The following is a 19,538-nucleotide window of genomic DNA, read 5'->3' on the forward strand; positions in this document are numbered from 1 at the left end:
TTGATTAATCTCATAATCAGGTGTTTATTCATACATGTCCCCATACTCTCTTTGGCATGTTGTTTCAACCTCAGGAGAGAGCTGGCAATAAATACTTATATCTTCCTTCTAAAGTCTGAGCAGAGGCATCAGAATCTGGCCTTCTGTTCATGTATTAAATGGTAAATTGTAATTTCTAATGTTTAAAAATGTTCTAGAGGAACAGAAGCACAGTTGGTGTGTCTTCTAGAAGCAGTTGCTGTAAACTCATCAGTCAGTTCATGTTGGAAGGAAATTACTTGATGCTGGGGAATTTGTTACATTTTCTGCTCTGCAAAAAATAAAAGGACAAGATTTGAGGTCAAGATGACATCTTAGTGTTCCTGAAGCAGCACAGATCAGCAGGGAACACAAACAATTCTCTCCACACCACATTATCAATCCATTTTGAAAACATTGGGTAATCACAGTCTAATATTTATTTTATATTAATTTCTTTTCTCAAAAGAAGAGCAACTGGAGCTTAAATGCTGTGAAAAGCACAAATGGAAGTAGACACGGGATTGTTTTGTTATTTCATATGCATGGACTGTATTTTAAAAACTTTTGAATAAATAGCTCAGAATGGGTATATTTTTTTCTTGGAGGGAAAGGATGGACTTGAGCTTAAGGCACTGAGCTAGGATACAAAAGATCTCAGGTCAAATTTCTGTTCTGTCACAGAATTTTTATGTGACCGTGGGCAAATCACGAAGCTATCTGTGCTTCAGTTCCCTATCTGTAAAATGTGAATAATAATCCTTCCTTTCTTGTCTATTTAAAGTGCAACCTTTTTGTGATAGGGTTTTTGTATGTACAAGACCTAGCATAGTGGGACCCCAATTTTGGTGCTACTGCAATAAAAATAATAATTAAAATAATAGATATGCATTGAAATAAATTGCTTAATAAATACATAGTAAAGCAAGTAACTATTAATAATGAAAATAGGAGAATGGTCGTCTTGTTTCTATTCCCAGCTCTGCCACAGACTTCTTTTGTGACCTTTGGCAAAATGTTTATGCATCAGTTTCCCCATCTCTAAAATTGTAATAGAAATACCTACTTTACAGTAGTGGCTCATATAAACAATATTAGTAAAACACTTTAAGTTCCTTGGATGAAAGGAGTGTACAGTCTTAGTATGTGGTTATAATATTTTGGGAAAAGAAACTAAGCAAATATAAATAAAGTACTTAGGTCTTATTCTCCATTGCTCAGTACCTTATGTAGTCATTTACACAGTGCAAAGTGGTTTTGAAAGTGTGTGATTTACTATTCATCTTAATCTCCCAAGATACACATTGAAATCTGATTTCCATCAACATTTGTCGTCTCCTCCATGTTGTTTCCAAAGACAGTCCTGAGCATAGGGGACCAGACTGAGCCCTTTCAGAGGTAAAGAGTAAAAAGTACCATATGCTGCCACGAAGCCGTGGAACTCTGAGCAGAAGGGAGAAAAGAGGACATCCCTTCCCACCACACACACACAGCATGCTGAAGCAGCATAACGGGAGAAAAGAGGACATGCCCCAATGAAATGTCATTCCAGACAGGTTCATGAGCTAAAGGTCCTGAGAAGAGGGAGTGGCACCTCCTCCAAATTTTGTGATTTTGAAAAATTATTCAGCCAAAGCTGAATATCTGATTTTTGGCCAGTCTTCAGCTGAAGTCAAAGACAGACTTCAAGACAGCTCTAACCATTACCAAAGCTTGTATCATTTAAAATCTTTAATAGACAAAGAATACTTTTAAGAGAATAGTGTTAGTGGGCTATAGATTTAAAAAAACACCCTTCTCATGGGCACAATTTTAATGGGCAAAAAGCTTACTGGAAAATGTGTGCTGCTGTTAGTAAATGAAACTACAGATGAGGGACCGAATGGCTCAGCAGCAGTTCTTCAGAAAAGGACCTAGGGGTTACAGTGGACAAGAAGCTGAATATGAGTCAACAGTGTGCCCTTGTTGCCAAGAAGGCCAATGGCATTTTGGGATGTATACGTAGGGGCATTGCCAGCAGATCAAGGGATGTGATCGTTCCCCTGTATTCGACACTGGTGAGGCCTCATCTGGAGTACTGTGTCCAGTTTTGGGCCCCACACTACAAGAAGGATGTAGAAAAATTGGAAAGAGTCCAGCGGAGGGCAACAAAAATGATTAGGGGACTGGAACACATGACTTATGAGGAGAGGCTGAGGGAACTGGGATTGTTTAGTCTGTGGAAGAGAAGAATGAGGGGGGATTTGATAGCTGCTTTCAACTACCTGAAAGAAGGTTCCAAAGAGGATGGCTCTAGACTTTTCTCAGTGATAGCTGATGACAGAACAAGGAGTAATGGTCTCAAGTTGCAGTGGGGGAGGTTTAGGTTGGATATTAGAAAAAACTTTTTCACTAGGAGGGTAGTGAAACAATGGAATGTGTTACCTAGGAAGGTGGTGGAATCTCCTTCCTTAGAGGTTTTTAAGGTCAGGCTTGACAAAGCCCTGGCTGGGATGATTTAACTGGGAATTGGTCCTGCTTCGAGCAGGGGGTTGGACTAGATGACCTTCAGGGGTCCCTTCCAACCCTGATATTCTATGATTCTATGATTAAGTACTGGGGCACATTTGTGTGCTATGTTCATGTAAGCATTTTTATATGTATCAAACTTTTTTTTCTTTACAAATCTATTCTTCTGACTTCAAAGGGAGAAAAATTAGGCCAACTGTGAACATTTTGAAAAATCCTGCTCTCAGTGCTATTGTACGTGTTCTTGGAACTCACAGTTGTTTTCACACATTAATAATGCACTTTTCTACAATACAGTATTTTTTTTGTCGAGGGCATACAGAATTAATTCACTAAAATGTGCATTTCCCTATAGTTTGACCTCCTTTGACCTCTTTGCATTTTGAGGCAAGATATTTTAGAAAAGCAGAAACCTATCACAGCCAGTGGTCTTACACCAATATAAATATTTTCTACAGTGCTAATACTCAAAGTTCAGTCTCTGGCAACTCACCAAGAATTTTATATAGGAATGCACTGCGCTGGAGACTCCTATCTAATAAATTTTATCTGACACACTGAACATCCACTTTTACTACCATGTCTGATTTTCCCATGCTCATACAATTTTCAGGCTATAGCTTTTCCCCTCTTCTTCTTGGAACAAAGAGTAACACTTTGAAACAGAATATTACCAGGGTGCATTACCATGAGTGCGCTCATCTGTGCAAGCTTCAGACAAAAGAAGCTCTAATATATATTCGCAAAAGAAAATTAAAAAATCTGAGCTAGCAAGTGTATGTTGGTGAAAATTGTACAGTTCATTGGATTGAAATTACTCCACTGCACTCCACTCACAGTATTCTTAAATCCATGTGTCAAGAGTACTGAGTTCTGATGATCTCTTAGGTATTTCTAAGGAGTATGAGGACTCCTGTTGACCTCAATGGACTTTGGATTGGGGCCTAAGTGCTGATAAGTGCACAGGTTAGATACACTACAGAAAAGTATCCTAGGACATCTTAATGATGGATTATCTATACTGTAGATAACTGCATTGTGCTAGCCACACTCTTTGAAAATATTATGGATATGCATTCCCTGTTTGTGACCCTATCTTCCTGTGTAAATCACAAACTCTGCCCATGAAAGACTTTGAAATGTGCCCTTTACATGTGCCCTTTCCTTGGTCACCATAAATTGTACACACCAATATTTTTCAAGTTTTCTGGTGTCTGACATGTCTGAAACCTTCTTCCATTAATGACTGAGTAACAGAGTAATGTGCATTTTCAAAAGGAAACAGCAGACACTGCTTCAAAAAGATCCTCACAAAGAAAAAAATCAGCTTGTCTCCTCGGGTCAGATACAAAAATTATATTGATATTGAAGTCAATGAGACTCTTTCCAAACTCTTACTCTGGGAGGTAATGTGTCCGATCCTTTGGGATGGGTAGAACCTTTTATTGTATATGATGAAATAAGATTTACAGGAATCTGCATCATATTTGACTTAGGTACCTGGATGGAGGCCAGAGGCTGGGTTGCTTTAAGGGAACTGTGTTGTTTTGGACTTCTGAGTAACCAGTAAGGTAATAAAAAAGATGTTTTATGCTGGCTTGGTAGATCTAAGTATTGGAATATCCACCAGCTTTTTTGGGTTTGTCTGCCCCATTCTTTGCAGTTCACCCTAATTGAGTGACCAGAGCTGGCCCCCACTGGGACCCCGGTCACAATGTGATGGTGAGGAATTAGAAAGGTGAGAGAAAGTAGGGAAAACATTGTATTCTTCTTTATTTACTTTCAAGTAAAGAAAAGGGGAAAGTGGGATTTTTCCCTACTATGGCCAATTATACATTTCAGAAACAAAATTGAATTTTTCTGTTGAAATTTCAGAAAAAAATCAATAGCAATTAAATTATTCCATAAGAAAGTTCACTGTTAATGAAACCATGTTTCTGATGACTGTTTTTTTTTCTGAAAAAGTGTTAACTGTACATATAAGCAAATAAACGATTTGATTTCAAACAATGTTTTCACTTATTCCTGATGGCAGTGCAAAACAGATGTAAAAAAGTTTACTTTAAAATTATTTTCCATTTATTTATCATTTACTTAGAGTCATAGAATCATAGAAATGTAGGGCTGGAAGGAACCCCGAGGGGTCATCTAGTTCATTCCCTTGTACTGATGCAGGACCAAGTATACCTAGACCATCCCTGACAGGTGTCTCGCACCTCTTCTTAAAATCCTCCAATGACAAGGATTCCACAACCTCCCTTGGAAACCTATTCCAGTATTTAACTGTCCTTATCATTTCCCTAATATCTTAGAATCATAGAAGATTAGGGTTGGAAGAGACCTCAAGAGGTCATTTAGTCCAAGCCTCTGCTCAAAGCAGGACCAACCCACCCACCCACCGGGAGCCAAACTCCCACCGCCCCCACCCCCTCCTCGCCTCCTCCTCTCCTGTGCATACCACTTCCCCACTCCTCCCCCTCCCAGCACTTCCCACCTGCCACCTAACAGCTGTTTGGTGGTGCTTAGGACTTTCCGGGAGGGAGGGGGAGGAGTGGGGATGCAGCGCGCTCAGGGGAGGAGGTGGTAAAGAGGCGGAGCAGGGGTGGTGACTTGGGGGAAAGGGGTGGAATTGGGGTGGGGCGAGGGCAGTGCAGGGGAGGGGGCGGGGGTGGGGGTTGAGCACCCGCGGGGCAGAGGGGAAGTTGGTGCCTATGCCTTCCTCTCCTCCTCTGCTTCAAAATGGATTCCTTGAGGACCTGCTCCATGATTTTTCCTGGACAGAGGTGAGGCTGACCGGTCTGTTGTTCCCTGGATTCTCTTTCTTCCCTTTTTTAAAGATGGACACTATATTTGCCTCTTTCCAATCATCCGGGACCTCCCCCAATCGCCATGAGTTTTCAAAGATAATGGCCAATGACTCTGCAATCACATCAGCCAACTCCCTCAGCACCCTCTGATGCATTAGATCCAGCCCCATGGACTTGTGCATGTCCAGCTTTTCTAAATAGTCCTTAACCTGTTCTTTCACCACTGAGGGCTGCTTACCTCCTCCCCATACTGTGCTGCCTAGTGCAGCAGTCTGGGAGCTGACCTTGTCTGGGAAGACTGAGGCAAAAAAAGCATTGAGTACTTCAGCTTTTTCCACATCATCTGTCACTAGGTTGCCTCCCCCATTCAGTAAGGGTCCCACGCTTTCCCTGACCTTCTTGTTGCTAACATACCTATAGAAACCCTTCTTGTTACCCTTCACATCCCTTTCTAGCTGCAATACCAATTGTGCTTTGGCCTTCCTGATTACATCCCTGCATGCTCAAGCAATATTTTTATACTCATCCCTAGTCATCTGTCCAAGTTTCCACTTCTTGTAAGCTTCCTTTTTGTGTTTAAGCTCTCTGAAGATTTCTCTGTTAAGCCAAGCTTGTTGCCTGCCATATTTGCTATTCTTTCTGCACTTCAGGATGGTTTGTTCCTGCGCCCTCTGTAAGGCTTCTTTAAAATACAGTCAGCTCTCCTGGACTCCTTGCCCCCTCATATTAGCCTCCCAGGGGATCCTGCCCATCAGTTCCCTGAAGAAGTCAAAGTCTGCTTTTCTGAAGTCCAGAGTCCATATTCTGCTGCTCTCCTTTCTTCCTTTTGTCAGGATCCTGAACTCAACCATCTCTTGGTCACTGCTGCCTAGGTTACCACCCACTTCTACTTCCCCTACCAATTCTTCCCTCTTTTTGAGCAGAAGGTCAAGAGGAACATGGCCCCTAGTTGGTTTCGCCAGCACTTGCACTAGGAAGTTGTCCCCAACACTCTCCAAAAACTTCCTATATTGTCTGTGCACTGCTGTATTGCTCTCCCAGCAGATGTCAGGATGATTGAAGTCCCTCGTGAGAACCAGGGCCTGTGATCTGGAAACTTCTGTTAGTTGTCTGAAGAAAGCCTTGTCTACGTCATCCTCCTGGTCCAGAGGTCTATAGCAGATGCCGACCACGACATCACCCTTGTTGCTCTCGCCTCTAAACTTAACCGAAAAACTCTCAACAGGCTTTTCTCCAGTTTCATATTGGAGCTCTGAGCAATCATACTTCTCCCTTACATACAGTGCAACTCCTCCACCTTTTCTCCCCCACCTGTCCTTCCTGAACAGGACCCAGTTTATACCCATCTTTGACAGTGCTCCAGTCATGTGAGTTACCCCACCAAGTCTCTGTTATTCCAATCACATCATAATTCCTTGACTGTGCTAGGACTTCCAATTCTTCCTGCTTATTTCCCAGGCTTCTTGCGTTTGTGTACAGGCACCTAAGATAACTAGTCGATTGCCCTACTTCCTCAGTGTGAATCAGGAGGCCTCCCCGTTGCACCCTCCTCCTTGTGTTTCCTCCCACTATCCCACTTGCCCACTTACCTCTGCTTAGGTCACCATCCCCCAGCAAACCTAGTTTAAAGCCCTCCTAACTAGGTTAGCAAGCCTGCCTACAAAGATGCTCTTCCCTCTCTTTGTTAGGTAGATTCCATCTCTTCCTAGCAATCCTTCTTCCTGGAACAACATTCCATAGTCGAAGAATCCAAAGCCCTCTCTCCGACACTACCTGCATAACCACACATTTACCTCCACAGTTCGATGGTCCCTACCTGGGCCTTTTCCTTCAACAGGGAGGATGGATGAGAACAGAACTTGTGCCTCAAACTCCTTTATCCTTCTTCCCAGAACCACGTAGTCTAGTGACCCACTCAAGGTCATTCTTGGCAGTATCATTGGTGCCCACGTGCAGAAGTAGCAATGGGTAGCAGTCCGAGGACTTGATCAGTCTCATCAGACACTCTTCTAGTTCCAAGCAAGCAGCACACTTCTCGAGTTTCCCAATCTAGACAGCAGATGGATGACTCCATCCCCCTTAGGAGGGAGTCCCCGATCACCACCACCCATCTCCTCTTCTTGGAAGTGGTGGTCTTGGAACTCCCATACCTGAGATAATGCATCCCATGCCTTCCAGTCGATGGGGTCTCCTTCTGATCCCTTCCCTCAGATGACTCTTCCAAACCATTCTCTGTCGTAGTACCTGTGCAGAGAGCCTGAAAACGGTTTTCTTATTAGATAAAAAGGTAAAGTACAATTGCTCCTGATTTAACCATGGCATGTGTTGGGATTGGAATCAATGCCATTGAACTAGGGAGTAGTGTTCCAAAAATAGTTTTACCTGGGCCATGGGTCACCACGGCATCCTTTTCTGGGATGATGATCAACCATTGGGTGCCTGTTATTTCTACCTGATTTTCTGTCTAATCTTTGGCCTTCGTCAGGGTAAGATTACACTTTTTGGGAGTAGACTCCTTTACCAAACCACACAAAATGTCAGTAATGTTAATGGGGGATGGCTTCCTCAAACATGCCCATTCTGTTTCTTTAATCTGGTGGCATAGCTCTAAGTTAGGGACCAATACAGGCCTGGATCGGAATCCCTGTACCAAAGGGTGATTATTCAAATAAGTATTTCTATACAATATTGTATTTGTATAATTCATGCATATAGGCCAAATCCTTCTGCCATTTGAGTCAATATAAACTTTGTCACCAAGTTCAATGAAAGTAGGATTTGGCCCACTGTGTATTCCTCACTAGCTTTTGATTATTGGGTTTCCTGGAACATCAATATCTGGAACTAAATTTGATCTTTTTATTGGTGAGTTCTAGTGAGCCCATAGGGAACTCCTGTAGTGAATTCTGAAAATAATTTATATCCATGCAAAAATATTATAAAATTCTTAGGGACAACAGAGGACTTAATGCATGGCAAGCCAGGGTGTGAATTCACAGTATTGCACACTAGCCTGTCACACACTAAGTCTCCATGCGAACCCTGCAACTTGGCACTAAAAGTTCTGTCGTGCACTTTGACATACTCCTATTTCCCATAGCAACTTAGTGCATGGCAGGCTAGTGCACTGTGGATTCATCCCCAAGCTTGCTGCACACTAAGTTACTGTGTAGACAAGACCATATTGCAGGTACGGGTATCTTATTATCTAAATCACAATATTTCAGAAAATAGACTAGGAAATATAATATTAATATGCTCTCAAATCAATATAAAAAAACTTTTACACACATCATTTAACTGAGTCTCACAACTCCTCTATGAAGTGGGTATTATTCCTGCTTTGCATCTGGAGTATACTAAGGCACAGAGAGTTTAGGTAACTTGCCCAAGAACATAGAGAACATCAGGACTAGAGCTGGGAATAAAATCCAGGAATTGGTCTCTCAAAAACTAGAATCTAAGGCCTCAACCGTGCAAACACATACATATTTAACATTAAGCATGTGGTTAGTGCCACTGAAGTCAATCGAACCACATACGGATGCTTAAAGTTAAGTACTTGCATAACGGTTTGCAGAATTGGGGCTTAAATTTCTGTCTTCTCAAATATTCAGTATCAATGACATATTTATAATGGTCTGTGTAAGAACAGGTTTGCCATATGAAATGAGACCATTACTCCCTCTGATTCAGTGTCCTACCTTAAGTAGTGGACAAGATGTCATACTTCAGTGGCAGGTGACTCCCTCTCCACCATGTCTACTACACATATTCTCTCTCAGGCCCGGACTACACTAGAAAATGAAGTGTCTTTAACTACATCAGTCAGGGGTGTGGAATATTAACACCAAAGTGGCATAGTTAAGCCAACTTCAGGCCTCCTGTAGACAGTGCTAGGTCAATGGAAAATCCCTCCTGTTGGAGTAGATAGTGTCTACACTGAAGTGGTATAGCGATGCAATTGCAGCAGTGCAGAAGTGCCTGTAGTATTTTAAGTGTAGACAAGCCACAGAGAGTAGCTGGCTACCATCTTTGATATTTTTATCTGCTGCAACTTGTCACTGAAATTATTTGCTGAAAAAGGATTAAATATTAATAGATAATTTTTACATTTTGTAAAAGTATCTGCCATGACAAGTCTTGTTTCTAAATACCAATGTATGTGTGAGGAAAGACATTTTTAATGTTTAATACTTATATTTTTATATTCCCAATAACCTTCTCCCCCTCTTTCTGTTTTGCTTCATGATGTCAAGACTTTAAGATTTTTCAGGGTAATTGTCTAGCTCTCATCTTAACCGTATGACCCCCGTGTGATGCAGCCCTCTCAGCATTGCCCCTGGTTATTGTTGGTTCACATTTTGTTAACTTTCAGAAATGTTTCAGACGTGTTACTTTCCTTCTAGGAAACCCCTAAACTAACACAGAATTAGCTTTTCAGTCAGCACTTTCATATAACCACCAATGTGGAGCACAAAGTAAGGATTTCATTAACTAGAACTTTGTTGACAGACTGGTTATATTCTATATGGAAAGAGTAACAAGATTTATTTCCACTGGTTCTGGGTCAGTAAGAATACAGTATAATTTTCCTCTCTTTCGTCTACAATATTGCTCCAAATACCTGACCCTTCTACATTCTTTCAGGAAATGGTAGGCCTGCTTTGTGGTTATCCCACCATCTTCTTTGCTTAACCCCAATATCAACAGTGCATAGTCTAGATAGAAAAAAAGAAGTTCCAGATCATTAACAGGCTTTCTGAGGCTTCAGGTCCAAATCTCTTCCTAGGAACAGAACAACCAAACCAAAATCTCTTATTTTGTTCTAAATATCCATCGCACTTGTGAGAGACAGAAATGAGACTTTTTAAAAAAAATATTTTATAAATTGAATCTGAAATGGATATATTTTGGTCTAAAATGCAGCACAAGTTAACTTTTTTAAAAATGTTTTATTTTCTTCCTAGCAGGCATCCTTTTATCATATTTTAGATAAACATGTCCATGGAAAAACATATTTTTCAACTGTCTTGTATGTTGTCTTGTTCTCTTCAGAAGAGATGAAATCATAAAGGTTTGAAATACTGCATCTGGTGTAATGACAGCCCATGGGACTGTCCAAAATCTGTTTTGTCTCCCAAAATATGGGCATTATTAGAATTGAGATAGCAAAGTTTGCCAAGACCACAAACGTTCCCTCAGAGATCTTTAAAAAACAGAAATCTAATTTTACAAAAATTTTACAAAAAATCAGAATAGCAGATTAATGTTCCAGATGTTAAAGACATTGAACCAAATAACAGATGAGAGTCAACAGGCTTTTCTGGCCATAGTGTATCATCTTACAATACAAATTGCAGTTAGTAGATGACTCTCTCAACTAAAACAGGCTGATGAATTATTGACCTATGCCACCATCCTATAAAAAGTTACATCCATGGTTAACTTTAAGTGCGTGAGTAGTCCTACTAAGCTCAATGGAACTCTTCTCCTTCTTAAGGTAAGCACACATATACAAGTACTTACAGGATTGGGGCATTAAAAAATCCAGTTACAAAAAGAGCTTAGCACAAACAATGTTATGTACCTCACACAATTAATATGCCTTGAGGTGGTCTGAACTGTTACCAGACTGAGAGATGCATGAGGCAATTCTATGTGATTATTATTATAGGCAGGGCTGGTAGCACCTCCTATTATTATGCTTTCCCAACACTTCCCATTAAAAGACCCTGTTTTCAGTTACTTCTAACTTGGCCAAACTTTAATCCTTTGGGTTGAAATTTTAAATCTTAGGTGTCAGGATGAATGTTTTTGGAAAATTTCAACCAAAGCAGTTTCAGCTGTTTCTGAGAATGAGGCTAGGCAAAAATAGATTGCTTTGCAAAGTTAAAAAAATCTGCTGACCTTTTCTTTGAAAAGTTCATGCTTTAGAGCAGGAACTTGACATTTGGCAGGGAGGTGTCCCTTGTATCAGGGATTTTTCCTTTTACTGTTCTTGTGAAAATTTGCCAATACTTGATCAAATTCTAAGCCTTTGAAAAATCTCATTTCCCACATGCTGAGTAGAGTCTTAAATTTCAGCAGCTAAAATCTCAGAAGTTTCTGAGCACACTGAATATGCCTGAACCTCTCACAGGTTAGCGTTGACCAGACTGCACATGTACCATCCCCATAGAATGAATTCTCCTTCCTGCCTATGGCTACAGGAGCAAAATTGGGAATGTCTCTGTGGTAGGTGTCCCCAGTTGCTCTGAGCCCAGGTGACGAGATGTCCCAATTTTATTGGGAAAGTCCCCATATTTGGGGCTTTTTTCTTATACAGATGCCTATTAACCCCCACCCCCTGTCCTGATTTTTCACACTTGCTGTCTGGTCACCCTAGGTGGGAGCAAGCATCAGAAATGAGACCAGGAATCCTGTTCCTCCTGTGCTTTCACTGACTCCTCCGCTGGGACCCAAGCACTATGGAGGATGAAGCCACTGAGCAGGTCCATCCTGTGCACTAAACAAGACAGGGGTCCTGTGGAAAAAATAGTACATTATCATATAATAAAAGGCATAGGTACAAAAGGGCCTAATTAATGTTGTATAGGCAACCTTAGTTCTGGCATTTCCTAACTTTTGAATGCATGGCTTTAAACACTTAATATCCTTTTAGTGAGGATGATTTTTGGGTTTTTTTTGTGTGTGTGTGTGTGCTCATGAGTACATAAAGATCAGAGGCAGTCCCCCTCTTTGGCTCCGCATAGGCATCATGGCTTCTATTCTGACCTTATGATGATTATGGCATTGGCCTCTTTTAAACAGGTCTTTAAAGGTGTTTTATTTTGCATGGCTTTTGTTATGGCTCATTGGTGGCTTTAGATTTTTATCTTCCTGTTCTTTTATTTTAATAACATTTGAAACTGGCATTTTAATTTATAGTATGGCTTGTTGTTCTGGAAACTTGCATGGTAGATAGAAGACTTACAAATAAAATTATTTTATTTATTTATCTATCTATCAGAGCCATGGAAAAAACTCTGCTTCTAGGAAGGCAATATTGTAATTCATCCAGTTAACCATTCCTTTCTTACCTCTTTTGTTCAGTCTGCTAAGAGGGACATTCAATTCAAATTAAACATTTAGGGCTAAAGTCAAATCTCAGATTCACACCAAAGTTTCCAAAATTTGGGAATATATTATACATCTCAGACTCTTACTGCAGCCTCCATGCCAAATATCAGCTCCTCCATTACTCTGTTATCCTGTGAAATGTGCTGATCCACATATCCTTCACCTTTGTGTCAGATCTCCAAGTGAAAAGAATTGGCATGTAGTTTAGAGAACATAAATTACAATTGACTTTGGAAGGGATAACCCCTGCTCTTGTGCCATTTCAGATGTGAGGCCAATAAGGAACTGTCTAGGTATGTGAATTTTTGCTCATCATTCAGCTAAAACAGAAATCCAGATGCAAAATCTACTACTTACATACATTATATGTTATTTGTGGCACTCCCTGAAGGATTTTACAAATCAGCTAGTGGATTACAGTGAGACAAGAATGTAGCATATAAAGCTGTGACAAATATAATCTTATTCAATTTACTTATCGGTTTCTGAACATCATATGTGAGAGACCACACCAGGTTTTATCTACAAGTAAGCTATTTTGTGTACGATAAAGAGTGCAGCATTTTGTAGCATGTGACAAGTGCATATTCCGCAAAAAGTCAGTGTATAATTTTGCAAAAAGAAAAGGAGTACTTGTGGCACCTTAGAGACTAACCAATTTATTTGAGCATAAGCTTTCGTGAGTAGCTCACGAAAGCTCATGCTCAAATACATTGGTTAGTCTCTAAGGTGCCACAAGTACTCCTTTTCTTTTTGCGAATACAGACTAACACGGCTGTTACTCTGAAACCTGTCATTATGCAAGTGTATAATTTAGTTTTCAGTTCACTGAGAGAGATAACACAGACTCACAACGAATAATACAACCAACGAATGCCAAAGGTGACTTGTTTAACCTCATCATCTCCCATCTGTACAACTGTGGTGATAATACTTACGTATTTCACAGCAGCGTTGTGAGACTTAACTTTTGATTATGAGAAGTACTGAACACACACAGCTCCTTCTGAAGTCAATGGGAGTTGTGGCTGCACAGCACCTCTTAGAATGAAGCCATTGCTGGAGGAACCAATCCCTAAAGAACAAGCTGGTGTCAGAACAGGCAGAAACTGTTGTGACCAAGTCCTTGCATTGACCGGCTACATAGAAGCCGGCTACCAACACCAATTTAAAACAGCAACCGTGTTTATCCATTTTAGTTCCAATTATGCTCATGGAGGAAATGCTAAACAACCACAGATTCGGTGATGCTGCCTGCAGCCTGCGAAGACTGAACAATGGACTCCCGCAAGGGTCCATTCTAGCTCCAGCACTTTTCAACCTCCAAGCATTGTGTGACTCTTCAAGCTGGGTCTGATTTTATGCAAACGTTTTTGTTGTTGCATCCCTAAGAATAATCACAGTGAATGTCATGGTCTATACTATGGTTAATATTATCATTATATCATGGTCTATTTATGGAAAGTCATGCCAGAGTGAACTATGAGGTTATGGAATAGTTCCATTGCCTGGAAATTTTAAAAATAGACTGGGTAAGGCACTAGAAAATATACCGTAGAGATCAATCCTACACTGCCACAGGGAAAGGAAGTGAAAGACCTATTGTAATAGAGCTTTTCCTCGTGTAATTATTATAGTTCTAAGCCTGTTCAGCATTGAACAGCCAGCATGAGGCACCTGATAGATACAAAAATGGTTTCATATCTGACCATATTGTTTGCATGGTTTCAGTACTGGCCATCTTTGAGAGAAGTGTAGATCTGGAACAACCACTCACAGCCATACATGCAGATACATACACATGGATATCAAAGAGCAGAATGGGTTAGGAATTCTCCTGTCCTTTTAGTGCACAGCCTTGAGCATTGCAGGGTGGGACCTTCATTTTGTGGTAATTAGTCCCTTTGTTGCAAGTACCTACTAATATAGAGCATTTTACTTTCTGAGCTTATTCTGAAAAATGTTCTGACAGACTTTGCACTTATAAGTAAAAGAAAACAGCATAGCAGCAGAGGATTTTAGCTGATTACACTCTGTCCAGTCTATTAGAAGGACTGTCTAAAATCAGTGCTCTGACCTATATTACAGAGGGACAGTATGTTATTTAGCAAAGAAAAATTACTAAAGAGAGGCCTGGTTTGCTTACCCTATTAATTCTTACACATGTTACTAGCTTGTTATTATATGCTGACAGATTGCAAGCTATGGAATTTACCTTCAAACACAATCCTTATTTTGTTATGTCCCATTTCCAGAAGACTAGTAAACCTATTTGGCAAATTACTGTAATTATTTGTTCATTCCCTTGTCCATAGCGGGAAGTACAAGTGTGCAGGGTAATTACAAAGGGATTTGTCCACTACGTAACCTGAGTGAATGGCCCATCTGCATCTTCCCCTCAGATGCAGACATTTCAGGTTTAGACCCGTCAGACACTGAGTAAATTGTGTCTGTTGCACAGTTCACTGATTACAGACCTACTGAGAGAATGTGAGGGTTTGTAGGTAGAATGTCCTCTATAAATTATCCCAAACTGCTGTAAAATAAAAGTAAACAGTTTGTAATTCTTTCCCCAAAATCAATCCATAAATAATTTTCTACAATAAAAGTGAGGAGTCACCAAATTTGCATGAAATGTAGGTAACTTTGGGTGTAAACTGAGTGACATCCCTCAAAATAAGGTACACATAAAAGCTCTGCTACTGAAAATATGTTCATTTTCTTATTTAAACAATGCTGAATGTACATACCACATTTTATGAGGAGTTTTAGGGGTGATCACCTTGTTTCCTCGAAATTCCTTCAAGCTGCCAATGTCAGGACATCCCTTTAAATGTGGAAACAGAGGCCTTGGTGAAACGGTTAAATAAACACATCGTTACTTTTGAGCTTTGGAAAAGGATATTAGATTACATACCAGGAGAGCAAGCCATGTCTGTCTTCAGTGTTAAAGAACATTTGAGTCTCCATTTTCTTGTAGTGCTGTCTTTAGTTTTGATTATGAAGAGCCCAGAAGTTTAGTTTATTTATCTAAGCATTACTCTAATATAAACTCAATGGGCCTAGTTCTGCCCTCAGTTATGCTGATGGAACTCAATGGGAAAAAGCACTTGTGTGACTAAGGAGAGAAATGCATCCATTATCATTTTCCTATGCACCTGCATTTATATTTTTATGCTCAAATGTTTTAAACTGCTCAAATATTGTAATCAGGTGTTCTTGATTTTTTTAATAATGGAATTGTTGGTTATAATGGGGATGATTAATAATTCAGTCATATTTTGCTTAATGTAACTAGAAACAACATGGATGGAGGAAGAATTAGAGGGGAAGAGGTGGGTGTTAGGGAATGAGCGACAGGGAATGGATCACTTGATGATTACCTGTTCATTTCCTCTGGGGAACCTGGCATTGGCCACTGTCGGAAGACAGGATAATGAGCTAGAGGGACCTTTGGTCTGACCCAGTATGGCTGTTCTTATGTTCTTATGAGGAGGTGCAGACTGCAGGAAATAGAGGTTGTGGATGAAGGCGAGTTTTCTAAAGATGGAGGAGGAATTTTAGAGGGGAAAGAAATAAAAAGGCAGTGCAGGAAGCAGCAATGTTTTGGCATTGAGAAACCCAAAGGGCAGGTATAAAAGTTTCATGGGATTGAAAAAGGAGAGGATAGGATGAGTATGAAAGCTCGGTCATAACTGGGAGAGAGATCGCCAAAGGTGGGAATAAGGCGAAGAAGGAGAAGAAAATATGGGTACAGAAAGAGAGGTGGGAGAGGAGGAGATTTAGACGCTGTAGAACAGAGGTGGGCAAACTACAGCCCACGGGCCACCTCCGGCCTGCGGGACTGTCCTGCCCGGCGCTTGAGCTCCCGGCCGGGGAGGCTAGCCCCCGGACCCTCCCCTGCTGTGCCACCAGCGCTCTGGGCAGCTGGGCAGCAAGCTCCCGCTGGGCAGTGCAGCGGCATGGCTGGCTCCAGCCGGGTGGCGTGGCTGCCAGTCCTGCTGCTCTGAGTGGCATGGTAAGGGGGTGGGGAGTGGGGGGTTGGATAAGGGGTAGGAGGTTCTGGGGGCAGTCAGGGGACAGGGAGCAGGGGGCAGTTGGATGGAGTGGAGGTTCGGTGGGCAGGTAGTCAGGGGACAGGGAACAGGGGGAGTTGGATAGGCATGGGAGTCCCGGGGAGCCTTTCAGGGGGTAGGGGTGTGGATAGGGGTTGGGGCTGTCAGGAGACAGGGAGCGGGGGGATTGGATAGGGGGTGGGATCCCAGGGGGGCAGTTAGGGGTGGGGGGGTGGATGGGTCGGGGGTTCTGAGAGGGGCAGTCAGGGTGCAGGAAGTGGGAGGAAGTGGCTAGGGGTTGGGAGCCAGGCTGTTGGGGGAGGCACAGCCTTCCCTACCCAGCCCTCCGTACAGTTTTGGAAACCCGACGTGGCCCACAGGCCAAAAAGTTTGCCCACCCCTGCTGTAGAACCTGTGTGAATAGAATTGGGGGAAGAGGAAGGGAGCCATATATTAGAGGAAGAAGGAGAGAAAAAAGGTTGGTGGCTAGAAGGTTGGAATCAAATGACTTACAGAAATAATGCAATGAGACTATAATGAAAAGGCATCAGATAAATTCAGCAACAATGTGATTGAGAGAAAAATATTCTTTGTTTTTTAATTCTGTGATTGGCTTTAGCTATCAAATGATGGAAAACAGCTGCATTCCTAAAGCAACAACTGGACTGAACTTGTAACCTAATCCTTGCATCTGACACTTAGAAAAAAATATTCTCCCTACCCATGTGATCCAGAAATATGAGCAGTACTACGTTTATGAAATCAGTGAAGCAGTAAGATTAATTACACTGTTATTAGCTTCCCTTGTCATGGTTCCTCCCCCACTCTCTTTTTGGTTAAATAGAGATAGCAGTTTTTTAGAGACTGTATATTGTCTTCAATACCTGAATGAGGTTTTTTATCTTCTCTTAGCCTCTGATGCACTCATAATTTTAAAATAAACACTTTGTCTTACAGAACTGCCTCAGAGTTTTGGGATACAAATAAAAAGGAGCAGTAGGTAAAGGTAAACAATTGCTAAAAACACCCCTAACGTCAGCATTTAACAGCTTTCATACTGTTGGAGGCAATTTGCCCTGAAAGTTTTCAACCAAAAATCCAGTTCATAAAGCATTTTTTGGACCACTTCAATTTTCTTTTTAGACAAGAACTAAAAATGCAACAAATGGCTATGAAGCTATATGGCAACTGGCATTTAAGATATGGAAGATAATTCCTTAATACCATAATTACATATGTTAGGCTTTAAGGCAAAGATATTGTACACAGGAATGTGAATGCTGAGAACATTTTAGCAGAGACTGTGACAAGGTGCAAGCAGAAAAGTTTTAAGAAAATACCTATGTGGTGCTACTATTACTTGTCCAACATATTAAAGGTTAATACCATCCCACCAAAGCAGCAGTCCTTTCCATTTATTAGCATTAGGCTAAATCAGTATCTTGCAGACATGTTGGTAAACGAGCGGCCTCAACTCAGCACAATCAAGAAGAACATCTGGTAATCCAGTACATTCCTGTTTATCCGAAACCCTATTAGCAGAACCTCCATATTATCCGACTCCCTTTATTGTCCTCCATGTATCTCGTGCTGGGGGACAAAGAAGGGATTCAGATAATGTGGGATTGGGATAATAGAGCAGAGATCCCCGGCCAGGACTGTGAGGAGCAGAAGGATGAGCCACAGGCCATGGGGGACGCCACCCGGCTGCTGAATAGCTCCTGACCTCTCAGTTATCCAAACTCCCAATTATACAAATAAAAACCATGTCCCCTATGCTATTCAGATAATCGGGATTATAATGTAGTATTTTACATTCATATAGCATCTTTCATCCCAAACAGCAACTGCAGTGGCCTCTGTGATAGAGGACTGCAAGCAACTGGTTGACAGGATGGTGCCCAGTATGGAGGGAAGGAGAAAAAATGAACCATGACAGCAAATTTACATTGTAACAGTGTAAATCTCTAGAGGCCTAATGTTACAATATGCATCATGAGGTATTTTCCTTCCACACAAAGCAGAGAGGATTTGAGTTCCAACTGTTTTATCTGAAAAATCCAGGCATTAAAATTCAGACATCCTTCAGGATGCAGGGTTAAGCCAATCCTGCCTAGACTGAACCTGGAGGTGACTTCAAGAACAATACAAATTTCAAACCTGAGATGTACACCCCTTAGCTACCACCTCCAGCTGACTGTCATCCACAGGATGTTCTCTGTCACCCACAGAGACTTGGTGAGATAACTCACATGACTGGAGTACTGTCATGGATGGTTATAAACTGTTCAGGAAGGACAGGCAGGGCAGAAAAGGTGGGGGAGTAGCACTGTATGTAAGGGAGCAGTATGACTGCTCAGAGCTCCGGTACGAAACTGCAGAAAAGCCTGAGTGTCTCTGGATTAAGTTTAGAAGTGTGAGCAACATGAGTGATGTAGTGGTGGGAGTCTGCTATAGACCACCGGACCAGGGGGATGAGGTGGTCATTATAATATATATAATTATATAATGCAAGAGCTACAGTCATTACTATGGAATTTTTCAAAAATATCCCCAGGATCCTAGCCAGCATAGCATACTGTTTGTCAATAAAACCGGAACTAAACTTAATACTTAATACCCCAGAATATTGTAAATGGTGAGTGGAGAACAGTAGCTTTGTTTTGCTAAATAGTCACTGCTCTATCATATGTACAGGTGAAAAGTGCTGTTAAAGCTAAGTGTCATTATTTATTTATTATCATTCTCATCACTGTTGCCTTCAATAGAATTAAGGGCCAGATTGTTCGCGGATGTAAATGGCATAGTTCCAATAAGGTCAATGGGGTTGCGCTGATTTAAGGCTGCTGAACATCTGGCCCAGTAAAACCACGCTGTGTTCTGTTCTACCGTACTGCTTTCTCAGTTTCTTCTTTTGTGTGACGAGGTACAATGACATGGCTGTGCTGTGATTGACGAGATAGTTGCTAAATTCAACAACATGCAGGGGATCTTTTTGAGACTTGGCTCTCCCTGGCTAAGCTTGAAG

This window comes from Caretta caretta, chromosome 1 (genome assembly GCF_965140235.1).
Source record: "Caretta caretta isolate rCarCar2 chromosome 1, rCarCar1.hap1, whole genome shotgun sequence".
Taxonomy (NCBI): Eukaryota; Metazoa; Chordata; order Testudines; family Cheloniidae; genus Caretta; species Caretta caretta.